At 43.4% G+C, this 19,095-nt stretch overlaps 1 protein-coding gene across 7 annotated transcripts in view; it reads right to left on the bottom strand.

Annotated features, from left to right (window-relative positions):
* TIAM1 (T-cell lymphoma invasion and metastasis 1) overlaps positions 1–19,095 on the bottom strand; it is a 333,643-nt gene that overhangs the window by 141,067 nt on the left and 173,481 nt on the right. For all 7 annotated transcript variants that reach the window (XR_002098932.1, XM_019524607.1, XM_019524606.1 and 4 more), the window contains one exon: positions 11,487–11,665. The gene's annotated coding sequence lies outside the window, so the exon portion shown is untranslated. The remainder of the gene's footprint in view (positions 1–11,486; positions 11,666–19,095) is intronic.

The raw sequence follows: 19,095 nt of genomic DNA, 5'->3' as shown, positions 1-19,095 counted from the left end.
AAGTGGTGCTGGCTCCTACCCCGGGGGTCTTTAAGACAAGGTTAGACAATCACCTTGCTGGGGTCGTTTGACCCCAGTACTCTTTCCTGCCATGGCAGGGGTCAGACTCATTGATCTGCTCAGGCCCCTTCTGACTCTACAAACTATGAAACTATAAAACCAGGATCCCTGCTCAGGAGACACAGGTCCTGTTCCTAGCTCTGCCACCAATCTGCTGGGCAACCCAGGACAAACCTCTGCACGTCTCTTTTTCCCCCTTGTGTAAAATGACTTTGACCTGCTTTAAAAGCACTTTGAGTTCTTTGGCAGAGCTAAGTATTACTATTATATTCACGATTACAGAATTCTGTTATTCCCTTATGTTTTCAAGAGGTGGAAACCTGCATGAGCTTCCCACGTTGGGTGCACTAGCATGGCAAGTAAAGATGGTTAAAAGTCTTGCAATTCAGACTTGAAAAAAATTTACCCAACAATTAGTAGTCCACTTAGTGAGCCTGTGTTCCCCTACCTAAACCACGTTTCTGTATGTCATAAGATGAAACAACTCTGTATTGTTAGCTACATGCAAAACACGGTGTCAATCAGTTTTCTAGTTAAAATTTTTTAAATGCAACCTACTATGTAGACTTTCACATTGTTATACTACAGCCTTCAGAGTTTCACTTCCCTTCTCTTCTTTCCTATCAGAAGTTAGGATGCATCTTTTCCTGAATTTGTTTTTGTGTCCATTCTCTTTCTTCCTCCGTTATCTTTCAGACCCTTGCCTCTCCTGCCATTCCCTACTTTCCTTCCTGTACATTTTAGCTCAGTTTGTGTGGGCTATTAACACCAAGATTTCAGGTTTGATCCCTGGTTGGACTAAATGATCTCTTTAGGTCCCTCCCAGCCTTACTTCTCTATGAAACTGATATCCCTTCCCACTGCTTTCTCTATAGGACTACTCCCACAACATCTTTTCACGCATTTATCCCATCCTTACTCTCATCTCTACTCAGTAACTTTTCACACTTACCCCTTCAGACTTTGATAAGGGACTAGAGAACTTTTCCCTAACAAGAGAATTAAATGAAGTTGGGACCCTCTTCAGGAAGGAAAGCTAGGTCACCAGCTTGAAACAAGTCACAGGAACTGCCTGTCTACACATTCATGTGTCAAATATTATGTTGTATTACCAACATTCATCAAGAGGCAAGTTACCTCAAACTTACTAAACAGTAAGAGCATACCCAGAAGCAGAGGCAGATACATGGCAGGGTGCAGTGGTGCAGCTGCACCCCTCTTGGATTCCTGCTCCACCCTTATTTCAAAAACTACCCAAGAGAGGCAGCAACTTTTCTATTCAAGCACTGCTGAGGGAGTCAATTGGCTTCATAACTCATAATCTACCAGACTCCTGATAATCTCCCTTCACTCTGCAAGTGTTACTGACTCTCTCCTTTCTAATGGTCTTGATGTTCCATTAACCAGGTTATCCTTTCCTCTGCAATTTTGCTTTCTACTAGCTATTCCTAGTAATCTCTCTCCTATTTCACAGCCCAGAAGACTGTTTTTAGCTCTAGCTAAAAAAACTTAACATTGGTATCATAACATTAATCAGGTGTGGAAATGACGGACAGCAGTATGTTGGATGCACTGTCAAGATGCTCAAGGAGGCTAGATTTTGTTTTATGAATCTGAAAAAAAAATGCACCTTTAACTATAATGACTACAGGACAATTAAAACAATATCAGTATTTGTGCCTAGTTCATATGTTACATTTAAAAAACACAACAAGCTAGCAAAGTAGTACACATTCCAGTAAAGTTATATTTGTTTCTGCTTTGATCTTAAATGAAATAATACAACCCCGTGCCCTTAGCATATTAGTAAATCTCGCAGTTTCTCTTTAACTGGACAAAAAAAAAAGTGGTACATCATCACGAATGACAAAACAGCATCTGCACCCGTACCCCTCTTCATAATTCTAGATTTGTCCGTGCATAGATGTGGTTACTTCAGAGCAGCTATTTGCAACCTCTCTCACTTCACAGTAGCTTGTTTGTCAGCCCACAGCCTCAGTGTCACAGAGAGGATGGGCTTCAGACAGACGCTACAGTACTATTTTCCCAATCTGACCCCGGGGGCAAGGAAAGGGTGCTGATCCTAATCAAGCCCCAATTCTGATCTCATTTATATTGGCACTATGCTGTGTAACATCATTGTATTCATTAGTTACTCCTGATTTTTAGCGGTACATGATGAGAATCAGTCTCATTGTAGCCAAGATGAAAGTAGGGCCTTTTGCCCTAGTTCTCAACTTCTTCCATACCTGGCTCCTCCTCTTCTTCTACAACAGAATCACTTCCAAGAAAATTAAGGCCTGCTCTGACTTACCTATATGGAAAAAGCCACCCTTCTAGAATCAACTAGCAAAGAAGTACGCACATTTGGGTTTCTTCCAGCAGAAAAAGTGGGCAGAGTCTTTGTTTCTACCCCTATGAGCACAAACAATTTGAAACTTAATCTAAGGTAGCCACATCTGTACTTATAGTCATCACTACTGACAGAAAGAATCAAAATGCAGTTTCAAAGAGCAATACATTCCACTAGCACAATGCTCAACAGTTCAAAATTATCACCTTTTGTGCGTGCATTTAAAAACATTAAAATAAAAATTGCTAATATTAAACAGAAACTTGCCAACTGATGCTTTCAAACCACCTCCTTTCAGAGAGGCATGTTGTGGTGTACTTGCAAAGAAAGTAGGTCGATTTCCCAGCCTTAAAACTTTAACAGGGTTCCTTTGCAATAATATTATGGTTGAATTTTCAAAGCACTGCCTGCAGTTGTAACTACGTGACTCTGACTAACTAAATGGAAAATGTCGTGAGTAAATCAGTGATAATGCAAGGTCAAAATCTCCAATACATATGAGTTTCTGCAACACAATGGGCTAAATTACTTTTCTGATGCAATTCAACCGGCAGTCCAGAGTTGACTATTTTCTCATTGATAGGCTGATGAAAATCAGAGTCTCTCCATGAAGGAAGGGATTAGGGTTTGCTGTTGTGGTCCAGTGCTGTGGCATGTTTTCTGTACTTTCGACCAGCAGCTTGGGAGTTCAAGGCCAAGTGAGGCCCCTTGTATTTCTGCCAGGCCTGGTGGTGCTAATTTCTTGGGGACCTGGTGACCGTCTATAAACTCACTAGGGGGGACCAGAAGGGTTTGGGAGAGACCTTGTTTCCCCTAGCGCCTCCTGGCATAACAAGGAATAACAGCCACAAGTTGTTGGACAGTAGGTTTAAATTAGATATCCATAAGAACTACTTCACAGTCAAGGCGGCTAGGATCTGGAACCAACTTCCAAGGGAAGTGGTGCTGGCTCCTACCCTGGGGGTCTTTAAAAGGAGGCTTCATGCCTACCTAGCTGGGATCATTTGAGCCCAGTTTTTCTCCTGCCCAGGCAGGGGGTTGGACTTGAAGATCTACAAGGTCCCTTCCGACCCTACTTCTATGATTCTATGAAGTTATACCTGTTTTAGATGGACATAAGAGAATTAGATCAAAAGTAAAAGAAACTCTATTTTTATTGCAACAGGACAGGAGTGTTGTTTACACCACAAAACAAAAATGATTTAATAACTAACCTCTGTTTTAGTTGTAACAGAGTAACTTCAGAAGTAACTTCAAAACAAAATGGTTGTAGTCAACAAATTTCATGTTTTAATTACTTATTTTTGGCCTGTGGTAAACAGTCAAGTATATATTAAAACATACAACCATACAAAATTAAGTGTGTGAATATAACCACCACTCTGAAATAAAGAGAAAGCAGTTTATAATAACCTTTAGAGAAAAAACAACATGATTCCTTAGTGGAAATCACAAGACAAAACACATCTTACTTTGAGGTACCTTTGTTAAACCTGGGAAAAATAACAAACAGTACCTATATAGTAAGGTAACATGGATTTTTTTTTTTTTTTTAAGTCCTTGGTGCAGTAAGGGTCCCTCTATACATTCAGGTAAAGGTGTGATAGGATATGATGCACAATAAAAACAATTATGCCTCCTGCTATGCCACACATGCATGGTAGGAGATGAGACTATGGGATCTAGCTTGAGACCCAATGACGCCTTATTGCCAATGCTACTCGTGATCTCAGGCTCCCCCTGCAATCTCCTGGGACTGCAAGCTCCAGCAGCTGTGGGATTACCAGCTGCAGCAGTGCACAGTTCACCCCTGCAGCTGGGAGGCAGTGGGGGCCCCAGCCACAGGGGCACAGCTATCACCCAATATGTTCCTTGCTCCAGTGACAAATTAAAACTGGATAGAAACCAGCTATAAAATTATTACATATCCTCAAACTTTAACTTTATACCTGGATTGACCTTTTCTGGTGTGATAGTTACTCTGCACACGTAGCTGGTCTAAATTAATTGTGCAGTTAACCAGTTAAATACATAATAAATGTAACACGTAGAGGGGGCCTAATTTTCTCTTTTATAAGGATATGCTATGATTTGTTGAACCACATGTTCACAGAATGGACAGAGTTGTGCATAGGACTCAGCCATCTGAATATACAATATCAATAACTGCACAGAACCTAATCAACCCCACATAGATTAAAGAGGAAGAGATTAAACAAACCTGATAAACATTGACACAGCAATTCTGCAGTAGGCTTTTTCAAACGCACATGGTAAGGTTAGACTTTTCTAAGAGATTTATGTAAAAGTACGTCCCAGGGGGGCAGAAACGAGGACATGGAAGACCCCTCCCACGGCAGGACCCAGGGCGGAGGCAGCTGCCTCAAGGAAAGCCCTGAGGATAGGGCAAACTCACCTGTTTCAGACTGGGAAGAGATAGACGAGCCTTGCCAGGACAGAGCACCCACATGGTTCATGAGCTGCTTTTATTTCCAGCTAAAAGCAGCGCAAGCAGATGACGTCATCCCAGAATGCCACCTGAACAAAATAAAAGCCAGTGGCAAGGGGGCAGTGAAGGAGGCACAGCAGGAAACAAGTGGTGAGACTGCTTCTCACACCAGGCACAGACTGGACCAGCTGCCGCCATGGGACCTGGGGATGGACTCATCATAGGGGTCCACAAACAAGTGAAGGGAAGAGGATGGCGTTGAGGGACTGCAAGAGCTGCAGACACCAGGCCTGTGAGTGGGGACGGGCCAAGGCCCTGCTCCCCTTTTCTTTTCTTTTAATTGCTTCCTTTTATCTTTTTTGAGGATGGCCCAGAGGGACCCCAAGACAAGGGTCTGGGCCATGGGCAACGCTCGGGGATTAGGAGCAGCCGGGGTAGCACTACAGGCAGCCGTGCAATAAAAGAAGACCCGGCTGAACAGCAGGGATGGCCTAGCATCCTGAAGAGACCTAGGGCTGGGAGAGGTCATCAGGAACCCAGCAGATGAGGAGGGTGCAGGAGTCAACACCAGAAGGCAAGCCAACCGACCATGAAGTGGCTGCCCTGAAGGCTGGCACATGGATGGGATGTAGAGGAGGTGGAGCCCCAAGAATGCCCATTAGGAAGTGCAACTGATCCATGGGGGACCACAGGAGGGAACCCCACCACTGAAAGAAAGACCAAAGTCATGGCAGGAAAGTTTCTTCTCGGGGAGAACATGAACCCTCGCTGAGACTGCAAGAACAAATGCGGTGGCCAATCCCAGGCGCACGCTCCAAGGCAGCAAGGGAGCATCTTCTCAAGACCAGGCGGACACAAAGTCAAAATGTATACTAGCGTAATTTTGAATCTTCCTACAAAACTAGTGAGGACCATAACAAAGTCAAATTTTAAACATGGCTTGCTAAAAACCTGGGTCATGCAATGCCAAAAACATTCTGACATTTCTGTATCTAAACTAAATATGACCAGATCAAGTAAGCCACATGAGGTGAAATCCTGGAAGTCAAAGGCAGAGCTCTTATTGAAGCCAAAAGCCCTAAGGCTTTACCTGTGTTTTAGAAAAATAATATTCTGAAGACTATGGCAAGTTTTACTGGTTTTCCCAGACATGTCCTATTTTTGGGTCCTCTAATCTCTGTCTAGGAAGTTTTTAAAAAAATGAACAAATGCCTGGGGTTTTGGTCTGCTCAGCTTCAAAGTTTTTCCTGGCACTTCCCAGCTTGCCCCAGCAAAGAGCTGCTTGGGGCTAGAGGGAGCAGGGGGGAGGCAACTGAAGGCAGGGGGCACCATGTGCATCTGCATGCACACATGCATGTGGCTGGCATGCAGCCAGGCAGGGTGGTGGGAGCAGCCCTGGCATCTGGATGCAGGTTAAGTCTATGGGGAGTGGGGGTTGGAGGACCAGGGCTTGGGGACTGTCAGGGGTGCTGTGGGGAGCACAACAGTGTGTGTGGGGGGAAGAGATGTGTGGGGGGAAAATGGGTGTGTGAAGGGGGGGTGCCTCCCAGGACTGGGGGGGAAGCTCTCTGGGTGCTGGGGCTGTAGCAGGGCAGAGGGGTGTGGAGGGCGGCCTGCTTCTCCAGTGGAAGGCAGCAGCGGGCCCTTCAGGGGCAATGGCTCTGGGCTCCAGGGCCAGTCGTAGCTGGACTGGCACCACTGGGGCTGGTGCCCTTGCTAGTAGGGGCAGGACAGCCAAGAGACCCTGCAGGGCTGGAGGGAGCAGGGGACTGCAGCATGGGAGTGAGGGACACCAGAGCAAGTGGGGGACTGTGGGTGAGAAGTGCAGGGCACTGGAAGCACCAGAGGACTGTGGGTTGGGAGTGAGGGGCACCAGCAGGAACGAGAGACTGCAGGTTGGGAGTGATGGGCACCAGTACAGCCCCAGGAGGGCAGGGTACTGCGGGTCAGGAGTGAGGGACAGGGGTCTATGGGTCAGGAGTCAGGGGCAGCAGCAGGGCTGCTGGGGGCTGTGGCCTGGGAGCGACAGGCAATGGCATGGGCAGGCCACCAGCATATCACTGCCCCCCACAATCATATCCTGCTCCCCACCCCCAACAGGTGCCCTCTTTTTTAAAACTAGAAATATGGTAACCCTAGCATTATGTATTCCAGTGACTAAGTTACATATACCTAAATAGGAGAGTTTATTATTTAACCCAGGGGTCAGCAACCCCCGGTATGTGTAACCTCTGGGCCATTTTGCTCAGCACACCACCGCCAGCCTGGCTTCTAGGCACCTGTTGCCAGCCACAAAGCCCAGACTGCTCCCAGCAGGTAGCTGGGCAGTTGTAAGCCCCACTGCAAGCAGAGCAGGCTCCACAGTTGGCAGCAGCTACCCAGAGCCTGGGCCACTTGCAGCCAGAAGGCTGCAAACATCTGCTCCGGGCTCCGGCACTAGCTCCATACTGGTGAGTGCATGCACACCTCAGAGTGGACGGTGGGGGACCAGCCTGAGGCAGCACAACCCCGGCTTTTCCCCCACTGCTGGCACAGAGCTGATGATGGGACTCTGGAGCCCAGCTTAGCTGTTTGAAGCCAGCCTGGGCTCTGGGCAGCTGCAGCAGCCAGTGGGCAGGCTGCAAACAGCTGTGCTGGGCTCCACAGCCCTGGCATAAGCTCCATGCTGGTGGCAACTGCACATGCACCTCAGAGAGGACAGCGGGAAGGCTGTGCTGCCTCAGGCCCTATCCCCACCATCCGCTCTGAGGCATGCATGCACCCACCAGTATGGAGCTGATGCCAGAGCCTGGAGCAGCTGTTTGCAGCCAGCCTAGGCTCTGGTAGCTGCTGGCAGCCATGCAGCAGGGCTTGCAGCTGAGCCCGCCTGACTCCCACCCGCTCCGAGCCCAGCCCCAGCCCAGCCCCCGACCAGGCACTGCCCCTTGCCAAGAGCACCGCACTGTTTGCGGGCTCAGCTGTGTGGGGTGGGTGGGTAGTTGGGCTGATGGGCAGGCTCTGACCCAGGGCCTTGGCCAGCTGCACTGCAGCCTTGGGGCTGGCACCTCAGGGAAGCACAGGGGCTCTGGCAGGACTGCGACATTGTTGGGTTGGACTTTGTCCAGTGGCCCAGAAGTCTGGTTCTGTGCGCCTGCGCATCTGGTTCTGTGCGTTTGTCTGCCTCGGTCTGGTTCTGTGCGTCTGTGTGCGCACATGTCTGGTTCTGGATGTGTGTGCGCATTTGTCTGTTCTGGTTCTCTGTGTTTGTGCACATAGTTCTGTGTGCATGTGCGCGTGTCTGGTTCTCTCTCTGCTCTCCTTTTTCTTTCCCTCTTTCTCTCTCTCTCTCCCCTCTTCCTCTTATTTGTTTCCTTCCTCTCTCTCTCTCACTGCAACATGCTCCATGAAAAAGGAATACACAATAAAGGCAAGATTTAGGATTATTAAATATACTAATATGCAGTGCATCCTGCCATGTATGGCAAAAGCTGCATTAACCGGCACTTTATTAGCTGGAAAACTCTATTAACCGGCATCCAAGGGACGCGGCAAAAGGGAAACCCGAAGTACCACTTCCGGTTTTTGCCACCGCGAGCAGAGTTTTTCTTTGCCACTTCTTCGGCTCACAGCCCAGGACAAAGCAGCCTCCGCAGGGCCCCCTTCCCTGTCCCCTGGCACACTGACGCCAGGGAGTTCACCAGATGGTGCACGTTTGATTAACCAGCATCCCCCATTCCCATTTTGTTTTTCTGTCATGCTGGCACTCCAGCACCTTCCAAGGTAGACACTGTGGGGTTTTTTGGCATTCCAGCCAAAAAATGTTGCCTACCCCTGATTTAACCGATTCTTAGGATCACTGCATATTTCTCTGTTATGGTCAGGACTGAACACCTTTTTTTTTTTTTTTTTACTCTAAAAGCAACTCAGGTAGCACAGATCTGCCTTTTGTCTTGAAGTCTGAGTTTTAAAAAAAGATTCACTACTCAATCTTGTAGAAGGAAATCTCTTGGGAAAATATTTTTTGCTGCTTTGCTTCTGAAATGCTTGCTAGCAACAGCTTAATTTAAAAGGATTTCCACTGCTTTTGGAAGCAGATCTTTACAGGTAGTCGACTTGCCCATTATCAAGAAAGGAAACCATTATTTTGGTGTCAATTTAGGAAGAACTGGCAATTTTAAAGGTTAGCTTGGAATAGCACAATTAAAAAGAACATTTCTCTAAAATAAAAACAAAGACCTGCAGAAAGGCAAGGAAGTGCTTAGCACCATTCAGTACGGAGACTTGGTCCCCTGGCAAACATATCACTCACCCAATAAATAAAGCAAGCGGATACTCAGCACTCGAAGTTCAGCCATTGTCCTGACACATCAATTATGGACACAATCATGCAAAATTAAAAACAACAAAACAAACTTGTACAGAAAAAAGTAACAGAGGGCAAAGCCTACAACCTGTGAGCAAAATGTGGCTAAAATAAAACCACTCGTATGTGAGCAGTAATGCATTTTCTGTGTAGATAAAAGATCAGCCTCAGTGATCATGCTTCTCTTAACACTAACAACTTGGAATAAAAACACAGATGTTTACAGAAATGTTTACTAAGAGATTTCACACAACAAAAGGTGTCTGTTAGTTACTGGCAAGAAATGTTACACACCTAAAAGAAGTTGTTCCTTTTTAACTGACATACACTTGGGTTTGACTTAACAACATGTTTCCAAAACCGATGTAAACCATTACTCACATGAATAGCCCTTAGTCAATACCTGAATGAGTATGGATGAAGTAAAAAGCTGGAATCTCATCTCTTGAATTTGTTTTGCTTTATCAAAACATTGGCAATACTGAGACTGACCTTGAAGTGAAAATACCCCATCTCAGATTTCTAAATGAGTTAATCAGAGTTGCTCACAGACTCCAAGAGACCTAGAACTCCCATTCTTTACTTACTAATTGAGCCCACGAGTATATTCAAGACATATGCACTGTAACAGCCCGATTTCTAATTTGTTATGAATTTATTCTTCAGAGCTAATCAACAACTGATCATATAGGACATGTCATGAGTGTATCCGGCTTAAAATTTGTCAATGAAATGTACTCCCCCCGCCCCCATGTTTCAAAACCAACGTTCTTTGCAGGAATATAAAACTTTTGATGAAATTATTATTGGGAAAGACCTCTCCAGTACCAACTGGAATTTTTTTGAAACCAGGAGAGGGAGCCACCCACTACAAAAGAGCCAACTGGCTGTCAGTGAGGTCACCCACCTGGAAACATTGACGCCCAAAGTACAAGTCATTAGTCTGAATCAGGAAAAGAAAGGAATTAAGTCTCATTTACAATGACACACAAACCAGTTTCCTCAAGGCAAAAGGGGCTGGGACTTTCGTACACATAAGCTGCGTTGCAGTAACTGTCTGTGTGCTCACTTTTACCCTGCAGTGCATGACACACAACCCACAGTAGTTCATGCCTCTTTCACTACCTGGATTAGCTTTTGTTGACTGCAAGGTAATAGCATGCACACAGGATGTTACCAAGCAGCAGCTGAGAGAGGCAGATTTAGCTGTGCTAGTCTAATGTAAGGCAGAAGGCAGAGCAGGGTGGCACCTTAAAGGCCAACTCATTCAGAAAGGTATAAGTTTTTGTAGACAACAGCCAACTTCAACCAACTTATGTTCCCTTTAAACTAATGGCAAAAACATCAACTGCATTAGACAAATAAATTAAAAAACTGAATTTGAGCTCTCCTTGAATTAGTTTAAAATGAAACAATTACATGAAAGCAGGATCATTTTCTAGATTGTACTGACTAAGCCCATTTAAGAATTTCATTCTTTCTTAACATACTAATTTTCCTTTCTTCTACCTAAATCCAATACATTTTTCATCGAGATAATTACATATAATATACCTAAGTTAATAACTCAAGTTTTTTGGCAAACTGAACTTAAAATTTCAGAAGAAAGACTGAAGTCTATTAACTTCCAAGTTAAATTTAAAGCACCTCGCAAGACAACAGATTGCAAATTTAAAATTAGAAACTAGTGGGAGGGATTGGTGACAAATCTGCATTTTAGTCCTGGAGTTTGAGCTGGAAGGTTGTGAAAAAAGAACAATGATTAAAACCAACAGCAAGCAACAATTCTACAGAAATAAACTTTTGCTAAGATCTGCAAGCCAACAACAAAGAATTACTCAGTTCAACTCAGCTTATAAGAATCATACAGAAGTTACAATACTATCTAAATGCACGTATACACAATTTACTGTAATTAAGAGATTAAAAAAAATAGGATAGTTCCAGAATAATCTTCTACCTTTCAGCTTCTCAGAAACTAAAACAGAATATTTCATTGTTTTCCAATGAGAGCTTTTCCCAATAAAAACCAGGCATTTCTTTTTGGAATCTACTTTAAATATATTAAAAGCTTGGGAAGTACTCCAAAAAGGCCCTGCAGGCAATTCAAATGGAGAGGAGGAGTAGTGAGGGAGGAAGGAGGAAAGGATGTCATCAGGAGCTGCTTGATAGAAATTCTAATGCCTTTGTATTGCTAAATGGGTGTAACCATAAACCATATCCAAATGTTCCCCTCCCACGAACAGAGAACTCCTAAAGAAAATATAAGGACACACATGTACCTTAGGAGACAACACTGGGATCCAGCGTAACTTTCCCCAAGAGGACTGTGGCATTTAGATGCATAGACTTGCAAATGATATCAAAATGAACAGTTATTGGAACTGCAGAATCTGTCAGCACCTGCCACTCAGCGACTCCATTACCGTCTCGTCAGTCTCTGTGACTATATGCCAAAAACCTGGTGAGAAGGGGGAGTGGAGAGGAGAAAGAAACAAAGGATTAGCAGGAACAGATATAAAGGAAGACATTTTCCTGCCAAATCCTATCATCATCACTTACCTAAGAAATATTATACAGTACAGTGTTTAAATGTTGTATTTAAATTGTAAGTACAACAATTTGCTGACAGTACAATAACTGGAAAACCTCATCCTAATATCCTGCAAAGCCAAATTGCAGAGGGCATACACTGCATCTTCTCACCACTCTTTATAATAACAAAACTCGTAGAAACTGACAGCCTACTGCTGGGGGCAACTCGAATGATACAGGACTGGAGGCTTATAGGTTAGAGTAACAGCACTGGTGTCAGTTTTGGGGCAAGGAGTGAGAGAGAGACAATTTAAGAGGGGTCCAAAATAAACAGTAACTGCCATGTCAAACTGCAAAGGGTACAAATGCTAAGTTTAAGAAAGGGGTCCGAACTGAAAGGCTTTATGCAGACAATAGTTCAGTCTGTGTAAAAGATAGCAATAGGAGTGATTTTTACCCATTGTTCTTAACAGAGAAGTCTAAAAGTACTGCAGGACGTTTACGTGCATTTGAGGAATCACCTGAGTAGTCCTGAAGGTACTGATGGATATATCTGAGTGCAGGGTTAGACTGTTTCTTGGCTTCATGTCATTTAAAAGTACTAGACCAAGCACCCTACTCATTTAAACATCCAATTAGGCAAAAGGCTAACTACAGTAAATTCACTGGGTGCTTCGAGTCCTCAGTTCTTTTGCACAACCAAGCTGCCAAAGTCATTAAACTCCCCCTCTTATGCAGACATGTTTCACGGAGTACAGACAAATAAAAGAAGTGAACCATCAATAAAGCACTGCAAACTGAATCACTATGTGGGTTTGAATATTTCCAACAGATTAGAAGAGCAGTAGATTCAAAATAGGTTAGCTATGCCCTTCATGTTGTCAGAGCTATCAGGTAGTAAATGTTGATACTCTCTTGGTTAGATTCTCAAAAATAAGTGAGTTACCAGGTCCTTTCTAAATTAAAAAACAAAAATTCTCATTTTCTTTCTTTTCCTTTACATTTCCCTCACCCTCCACCCTCCCCCACCCCAAGCTGGTGGTTGAGATCTGAAAAGCAGTTCATGAATTGCTCAGGAACTGGCAGAAATTAATAAAATGAAGCTCATTTATATTGAAATAGACTCATTATCATGCCAGCTGCCAATAATTTACAAGGCTGGAATCTTGCTGGCAAACAAGGTCCTACAGGCAAGTGTCCTTCCACCTGCATCTCATAAATCAGGGAAAAATTAATAGTAAACATTTTTTTTACCTTAAAAGCAAGAGACAGAGACAGAGGGGCATTTAACAAAAATTCTGATCTGCCTACACTTGCCACAGAAAATGTAATGGAAAAAAAATAAACCTCACTGTGGAATTATCAGTTTTTCCACTGAGTCTGTAATTCAGCTAGAGAAAATCCGCTCTAGGCTAAAATCTAACATACAAGGTGAGCACTTTAAAAACTATCATTATTATTTACTTCTTTAGGTTCTCATAACAATATTGCTGACTGCATGTGCTTTCTTTGCTTCTCTAATAAAATAGGGGGTTTTTTTAGGTTCTCAAGGCTCAAAAGCTTAAAAGGAAAAGGGTTGTTTGCAAAACAGAAGAAAAAGAAAACAAGGCCGGAATATTTCCAGTAATGGAACTGATTATCATTAAATGTATTTATATTTAACATAGGGTTTGAGAGCCTAGGTAATATACATTTCTCACACACGCAGTTCCTTGAAGATGTAAGCATGAATCACTGTCTAATAATTCTTTTCCTGCAGAGCTTGCTCCCATTAGTTATTAAAAGGGATTCAACTTAATGCAAGAATTTTATTTTTAAAGTTGATTTAATATTTACCTTTACTAGTCATACAGTTTGGAAACTCCCTATCCCCCAATCTATTATTTCATCTCACACCCTTTATTTTCCCCTACCATAGAAGGTCTCTGACTGTCCATGTCAAGCAAAGATTATTTATGACAAACACTTCTAGCAGACAAGGCTTTCGTGGGAATAATGAGTTCTCCTCCTTCAAGAGGAGTGGCAAAGAAGAGATGTGCTCTCTCACAGGTGATAGAGATGGAAACACCCTCATGAGATGATGGAACAGCTGGTTTCCAACAGTGACTTCACTCCCATGGCACAATAGTATACTCCTTGCAAGGCACAGTTCCCCAGTGGGCTGCTGGGTGCCAAGTATAAAGTCCTGGGTCTGACATACCACAAAGATGAACAGAGTTTACACAAACTCATACTGACATGGAAGTACACACTTGCCAGTGACCATTTTCAACTTGGAAATACTTCACAGAACATTTAAACCTTAAAAAAAAAGTTTTTCAAACTACTGTTAAAAAAAAACCCTAAAATGTGAAGTCTAAGGCTTGGTTCCTGCATATACATATTTACCTTTTACTTATGTGAGAGTCCCCTGGAAATTACTCTTGTTCACTGCAGGATTAGACCAGAGACCACTGTTTGACCTTTTCAGTAAAATGCTCTGAAAAATCAGGTCATGCAACTTCAAAGGGGCTATACATCCAAGGCTTCCATGTAAGCCAATGAATGTTGTGGGTATGCAGCATCAATCCATTGTGCTGGAAATAAGATTCCCAAAAAGAACCTATAGTCAGAAAGGAGACTGTATACATATAGCACTTACTTTCTTGTTACATCTACCATCTAAGGTTTTGGATATATATTTATTTGCTGATTTTTTGACAAACAACGTTATTCCCCCTATCTATAAATCTATATTAGTACTTCACAGTCAATACAGGTGGAGAGAGAATAAAAAGGACTGCGATCTGAATTCCACAGCAGCAAAAGCAGTGCAGCTTCCAGAGTAGAGAGCACACATAATATTAAAAGAATACAATGCAAATAAGAGGTGGAACCTACTTTGATGTTCCTATGCAAAGAAGAGTTTGCAAGACCAGCTGTTTGAATATGCAATTGGTTACAAAAATGAAATCTTCATTCAATTATATTTTTGCTCTCACGCAAAAGAATGTTTAACAGATGTGATAATGGAGTGGAAAATTGGCTTTTTTATTTTTAAGTAATGGCCACATCCTGCAAACTTTTAGTACTATGAACAATACATATTAACATGAATTCTGTCATTTAGGCTAGGGATTGAAAGTCAAAAAGCCTGAGCCTGAATTGATTCCATCTTTGCAGCTTAGTCTAACCTGCCTAGGTTGAACCGGTTTCCAAATCCACAAACATTCCCTGCAGACTGAAAAAATGCAGTCACATGCCTGCAGTGGCTCAGGCTAGAAGCCAGGGGTGGGGAACGACGACACTAGAGCAATGCTCCCTTCCCTTCTACAGTGCTGAACTAAGGGGGGGACATGGCCAGGCCCCAGCAGGACGCTCCAATTAGGGAGAAGTGCAAACCCCCACTCTGGCCTACACTGTCTCAACCTTTTCTCCACTTGCTGCTCAAAGGGTGGGACTGCTGCCAGACCACAGCGCCAGGCTAGCACTCTGAGGCAAAGGGGGTGTGTGGAGTGCATGAATCTGTTGATGATACTGAGCTTTTCAATCTCCCTCTCCCTGCTTCTTCACACTGTCCGCAAACTTAACAGGGCTGCAAACCAGCAGGGGGCTGATGAAACCACCATTTTTATCAGCACATCAACATGACAAAAGCCTCTCTCATTAGTTCAAGCTCTTCTTAAACAGCTTTTTCCAAGGAAGGAACGGAGGGACATTACCAGCTACCTGTTGATTACCTCCAAAAAGCCCTAAGTGGACACTGTTCTGTCTGCCTTTGTCCTGTCCCAGTGAAATTGGAGGCACGCATACAGATACCTCTCAGCCTTAGCTAGTATAGCACATGCCTAGGATCCATGCTGTGGGAAATGGGAGGGAGGGAGCGGGGAATCCCTGCTTCAGCAGCAAGCAGTGAGGGAAGCCAGGCAGACCCTTCTGTGCCTGCAGTCTCCCCTGGAGCTCTGGCTAGGGAGCAAAGGGACAGGGCCAGCCTGATCTCTGGAGCAGACAGCCTGATTGCAAAGCATCTAGGATGCTGGGGGACTCTCATTTAACTTAACCCAGGAAGGGGTCTGGGGCACACATTGCATAAACCAGTTTGACCCAAATCAGTTAAGGCTGATACAACATTCAACCAGGTTCATCTTAAACCAGTTTCAGTCATTTTGAAATTGATTTACGTGCAATGGACTTATGTTCTGTTACAGGTTTTAACTAGTTTCTGATCATTCAAACTTGTTTATGTGTAATGTATGTCCCTAGCCTTCTTTAGAACCAGAGACTACACCCAACACTGATCTCCAAGCTTGGCAGTAATGGACTGCAGAAGCAAGATTATTTTTCAACAAGTTAAATTTCAACAGTAACCGTGCCCCTTTCTTATATTTGCAAATAAGATCCCTGTATGTGGAAAGAGTGAATTTTAAACCAGTGTTTTTGAATATTCATAAAAAGTAAATTTTATACTTTAAACATGATGCTAAGAATTATGGTTTTCAATCAGAGAAAAGAAACATGTCATGTGACAAGGGCATCCAATCAAACCAAAGCTAGAAGATCAAAACACTCTCAACGATCTGCTCACTTGACATTTCTCTTGGTTATAGATACATTTTTCATGGTCAGGAAAAGTGTGTTGAATGATTTTGCAAGCTCTCTTTATAGAGAATTCATAAACAGAAAACAAAGCTAAACTTGTCAAATAGATTTTTCCTCCAGGCTCTAACAACACTCCTACGTAATTCTATAAATGGGGGAGAGAAAGCAAACATCCTCTCAGAAAGCCTATAATCCCAATAGAACTGACAGTTAACCATCCTTGAATCACAGTTTAAGAAAACAAAAAAAAACAAAAACAAAAAAAAGAACTAGAAATACAGCACTGAAAGTCTAGGCAGCCATGGTGGGGAACCAGCACAGCAGCCCAATACCCATGTCAATGGAAAGTCACTTTTCAATGTCCCCTATTTCATATTTTGACAAGTCGTGTGCACCTTCTAAGACTGCTTTAAATTGCTTTCATAAGTACCTCGGGTATTTAAAATGTTCTTGTCCGTGATATATATAAATACAAAAAACCCACTTCCTATTAAATTGCTGGAAAAAACCCTGGGCCGGGGGGGAACACAGGTAGGTTTCCAGAGAGATAAAGAACTAGCAGGTATCTTAAACCCAGACATATACATGACTCCACACTTCAACATGACATCGAGCGAGATTCTGCCTTCGCCAAAATAAAGCAACTAATTGCCACGTGCTGATAATAGTGGTCAACCAGGGAACAGAAAACTTATATTGGAGGAAACTAAATACTTTGCTTTATATAGCTTCTCTAAGTAAATGGGGGATAAACACAAGAGAGGGAAAACAATTATTTGTTATGACTGAATATGGGAATACAAGCAATCAAGACTTAACACAAATAAAGCCAGCCAACAAGGGTCCTGAGACAGTCAAACGACCTCAAGGGAGTCAAACACCAAAAAACAGTAGGTGTTGAGCATGTGTAATATGATCAAGAGCTCCCTAAAGGCAGAGTAGGATGTCCAGGACACCCTAGGCATGACTGGTTTTGGCACAGTGAACTGTATCACACTTGAACCTGTTGACCTAGAATCAGAGGCAGCACCGAGAACCCAAAGTCAGGTAGCTGTTTATCCAGCCTGATGAGGGTGTGGGAGTTCCTGGCAGTGGCAAAAGCTCAGCTGTTTCCTATTTTTTTCCTAACACTGTGAGCTGGGGAAGATCTCAGCTGGAATGAGAGTGTGTGCAACACTGTCTAGCCTGGATTTCACTACACCGTCAGTAACTGGTGCAGTTCACACGTCCTTGCACAGTGGCAAATGCTCCACTTCCTGTGCACCGTGGTGATCAGTGTGCTAGCTATATTCTGATACCAGAGATTAAGTGGAAGGGTACAGACTGGGACATAACTGCACGCAAGTTTTGTTGGCTACAGTGCACCTGTAATAACTCTCATGACACGATTTTGTATAATTAAGCTGTCTCTGTCTCAGCTTGGCATTAGCAGAATTTAGCCAAACTGGGGCACAATATTTTCCAACTACGTAGCAGACAGCAGTTCTCCAACTACATAATGTTGTGCACTGTCAACTCACATGTTCCTTACCAGTTTGTTCAGGGCACATTTTCTGCCACTGAACTTGTGGCCTACTTTAGTAAGTTAATAATTATATATGAATATGTGTCTAACATAACTTGCCCATACCCTAGTTTTGTCTGTTGACTATTCATAAAGATGTTAAGATCAAGTTTGTTCTGAGCATGGTGCTAGAGCAGGGACAGGCAATTATTTTGGGCAGAGGGCCACTTACTGAGTTTCGGCAAGCCATCGAGGGCCGCATGACAGGCAGCCCAGGGCAGATTAATATTAATTTTCTATATTTTTAGGGGCCCCGCAAGGCAGATAGAATGGCCTGGTGGGCCGCATTTGGCCCACTCCTGTGCTAGAGTAAACACAATGTCACAATCTTTGACATCCAGAAATACGCAATCTAAGTTTGTATGTCACAATCTTTGGTTTTAGCTTTCATTTCTTACAGCAGACACCTTTCACAGATCCATGATCAGTCTCTTCAGTCCCTTGGAGGTTATAGGCCCTTGAAGCCAAGAAGATACTGTCAGTATCACAAACTGCCTGATGATAGCCCCCCATAGGTCACTGGTGGTTGTGTTATAAAAAGAACAGTATTATCACAAATCTTTGAGACAGCCCATTCTTCTAGAATTGTCAGATACTGGTTTTGAGAACCAGAGCCACCTAAAATCCACCTCAAAACATCAGCTCCGAACCCAGGTGTCCACCTCTCCAGTGGCCTAATCATCCTGCTATCACTCTCTCTTCACTCAATTCATGCTCAAATATTTCAGACCAAGTGGAACAGCCTATCCAGAAATACCCTACCCCGTGGTGATTAGGATACTCTCCGAAGAGGTGGGACATGTGGGGTCAAATTCCCTTGAACCAAAACCTAGGGTGCAGTGAGATCCTTCTAAGGGCGCTGTGTAATACTAGGTGGGCAAAACTCCTACACATGATTCACAAGATAAACCCAGGGATTTCAAATAGGAATCCAGTGTTAAAACAGTCTAACCGGTTGTGGTCTTCATGAGTTTTTTGCAACAGAAGAATAGCTGTTTTTTTCCAGAGTCAAAAAATGAGTGAAAGCCAAGAGCTGGTGTTTCTGAAGGGTGCTTTGAGTCTAAAAAGCTTGAGAACCACTATCTTAGAGAACAGAAAAGAATATGGGTCTCCCAGCCACTGAGCAAAAAAGGGGGTAGACAGCACTATTTCTCATCTCTCCCTCATTCCATCTGTTTCTAAATCTTGTTTGGAAATTTTTTTTTTTTTTTTTT

The sequence above is a fragment of the Gavialis gangeticus genome, unplaced genomic scaffold (genome assembly GCF_001723915.1).
Source record: "Gavialis gangeticus isolate Ggan-Ray unplaced genomic scaffold, GavGan_comp1, whole genome shotgun sequence".
Lineage (NCBI taxonomy): Eukaryota > Metazoa > Chordata > Crocodylia > Gavialidae > Gavialis > Gavialis gangeticus.
The sequence above is the reverse complement of the archived record's forward strand: the minus strand, read 5'-3'. Positions and strand labels throughout refer to the sequence as shown.